General features: G+C 35.3%; 1 non-coding gene across 1 annotated transcript; it reads left to right on the forward strand.

Moving 5' to 3' along the window:
- On the forward strand, positions 1–72 carry TRNAP-UGG (transfer RNA proline (anticodon UGG)). The gene has a single exon. It is a non-coding gene; the product is annotated as a tRNA-Pro (tRNA).
- The last annotated feature ends 3,125 nt before the right edge of the window (positions 73–3,197 follow it).

Consider the following 3,197-nt stretch of genomic DNA (forward strand, 5'->3'; position numbering starts at 1 on the left):
GGCTCGTTGGTCTAGGGGTATGATTCTCGCTTTGGGTGCGAGAGGTCCCGGGTTCAAATCCCGGACGAGCCCAAGCAATTGGTGTTTTTCTTTTGAAACACGTAGCTTCCAACTGTGTTTAATATAGTCAGCAAAAATCATTTGTAGCAAAACCCTTCAAGTGCTCCACAGAGAAGATGTTGGCATGCCACCATCAATATATATATTTCCTGGTGCTTCTGATATCACCTTTCAAAGCTAACATCTTATATTAATACAAGTTTAGCTTTTACTTAGAATTGTATGAGAGAAATCATAAAAAATGTGTTGTTTTCATTATCAACCATTTAAAATCAATGGTTTATCGTAAGTCATTAATGCAAGTCCTAACTGCTCAGATGACGCTTTTAAGACTGCAAAGTCTTTCTTAAGACTGCAAAATCTTTGTTAACAACAAACAAAGGGGAAAAAAATATATGTTTTGACATACGGAATTCTATTTTTATTCATACTTAGACATGTGCAAATATGTGTTGGAGAGGGTAGGTTTGAATCAAATTCCTTCCAGTACACGCCTGAATGTATCGATGAATAAAACTGTAAAGGTAAATTCAAGGCAGTCGTTACGTTCGGCTGTGGATTCAAGTTATGGAACCAGGCCAACCTCCCCAAACATTATTTTGCACAAGACTATTTATAATTAATTTCTCCTCTGCACATCTTTACTTTATTTTCAACATGGTGATAGCATGCAGAATATGAGAAAGAAAGTTGAATCCTTCATGTGCTTTTCCAACATATATTTGAACCACAAAGTTCTCCTAAACCAACAAAGCCCTCATAAACAATTAAGAAATGAATTGACATTTTAAGTATTCCCCAGCAATTTGACCAGAAACAGACTCAACTTTGACAACTGTCAATATGATTTATCACCATCGTACATAAATCTCAACTGTTAATTTACCCATACAATGAAAATTATATTGGAAAAACAGATCCTATTGAGGAAATTTAAAATCCTCACTTCAAAACGAAAACTTTGTTTCTATTTTGAGAACACAAACGCTGTCTGGCGCGTTAGTCTGGCAATTTTTTTCCTAAAACCCAACTAATGTAATGGCTCGTTGGTCTAGGGGTATGATTCTCGCTTTGGGTGCGAGAGGTCCCGGGTTTAAATCCCGGACAAGCCCAAGCAATTGGTGTTTTTCTTTTGAAACACGTAGCTTCCAACTGTGTTTAATATAGTCAGCAAAAATCATTTGTAGCAAAACCCTTCAAGTGCTCCACAGAGAAGATGTTGGCATGCCACCATCAATATATATATTTCCTGGTGCTTCTGATATCACCTTTCAAAGCTAACATCTTATATTAATACAAGTTTAGCTTTTACTTAGAATTGTATGAGAGAAATCATAAAAAATGTGTTGTTTTCATTATCAACCATTTAAAATCAATGGTTTATCGTAAGTCATTAATGCAAGTCCTAACTGCTCAGATGACGCTTTTAAGACTGCAAAGTCTTTCTTAAGACTGCAAAATCTTTGTTAACAACAAACAAAGGGGAAAAAAATATATGTTTTGACATACGGAATTCTATTTTTATTCATACTTAGACATGTGCAAATATGTGTTGGAGAGGGTAGGTTTGAATCAAATTCCTTCCAGTACACGCCTGAATGTATCGATGAATAAAACTGTAAAGGTAAATTCAAGGCAGTCGTTACGTTCGGCTGTGGATTCAAGTTATGGAACCAGGCCAACCTCCCCAAACATTATTTTGCACAAGACTATTTATAATTAATTTCTCCTCTGCACATCTTTACTTTATTTTCAACATGGTGATAGCATGCAGAATATGAGAAAGAAAGTTAAATCCTTCATGTGCTTTTCCAACATATATTTGAACCACAAATTTCTCCTAAACCAACAAAGCCCTCATAAACAATTAAGAAATGAATGGACATTTTAAGTCTTCCCCAGCAATTTGACCAGAAACAGACTCAACTTTGACAACTGTCAATATGATTTATCACCATCGTACATAAACCTCAACTGTTAATTTACCCATACAATGAAAATGATATTGGAAAAACAGATCCTATTGAGGAAATTTAAAATCCTCACTTCAAAACGAAAACTTTGTTTCTATTTTGAGAACACAAACGCTGTCTGGCGCGTTAGTCTGGCAATTTTTTTCCTAAAACCCAACTAATGTAATGGCTCGTTGGTCTAGGGGTATGATTCTCGCTTTGGGTGCAAGAGGTCCCGGGTTCAAATCCCGGACGAGCCCAAGCAATTGGTGTTTTTCTTTTGAAACACGTAGCTTCCAACTGTGTTTAATATAGTCAGCAAAAATCATTTGTAGCAAAACCCTTCAAGTGCTCCACAGAGAAGATGTTGGCATGCCACCATCAATATATATATTTCCTGGTGCTTCTGATATCACCTTTCAAAGCTAACATCTTATATTAATACAAGTTTAGCTTTTACTTAGAATTGTATGAGAGAAATCATAAAAAATGTGTTGTTTTCATTATCAACCATTTAAAATCAATGGTTTATCGTAAGTCATTAATGCAAGTCCTAACTGCTCAGATGACGCTTTTAAGACTGCAAAGTCTTTCTTAAGACTGCAAAATCTTTGTTAACAACAAACAAAGGGGAAAAAAATATATGTTTTGACATACGGAATTCTATTTTTATTCATACTTAGACATGTGCAAATATGTGTTGGAGAGGGTAGGTTTGAATCAAATTCCTTCCAGTACACGCCTGAATGTATCGATGAATAAAACTGTGAAGGTAAATTCAAGGCAGTCGTTACGTTCGGCTGTGGATTCAAGTTATGGAACCAGGCCAACCTCCCCAAACATTATTTTGCACAAGACTATTTATAATTAATTTCTCCTCTGCACATCTTTACTTTATTTTCAACATGGTGATAGCATGCAGAATATGAGAAAGAAAGTTGAATCCTTCATGTGCTTTTCCAACATATATTTGAACCACAAATTTCTCCTAAACCAACAAAGCCCTCATGAACAATTAAGAAATGAATGGACATTTTAAGTCTTCCCCAGCAATTTGACCAGAAACAGACTCAACTTTGACAACTGTCAATATGATTTATCACCATCGTACATAAACCTCAACTGTTAATTTACCCATACAATGAAAATGATATTGGAAAAACAGATCCTATTGAGGAAATTTAA

Source organism: Pelobates fuscus, chromosome 6 (assembly GCF_036172605.1).
Source record: "Pelobates fuscus isolate aPelFus1 chromosome 6, aPelFus1.pri, whole genome shotgun sequence".
Lineage (NCBI taxonomy): Eukaryota > Metazoa > Chordata > Amphibia > Anura > Pelobatidae > Pelobates > Pelobates fuscus.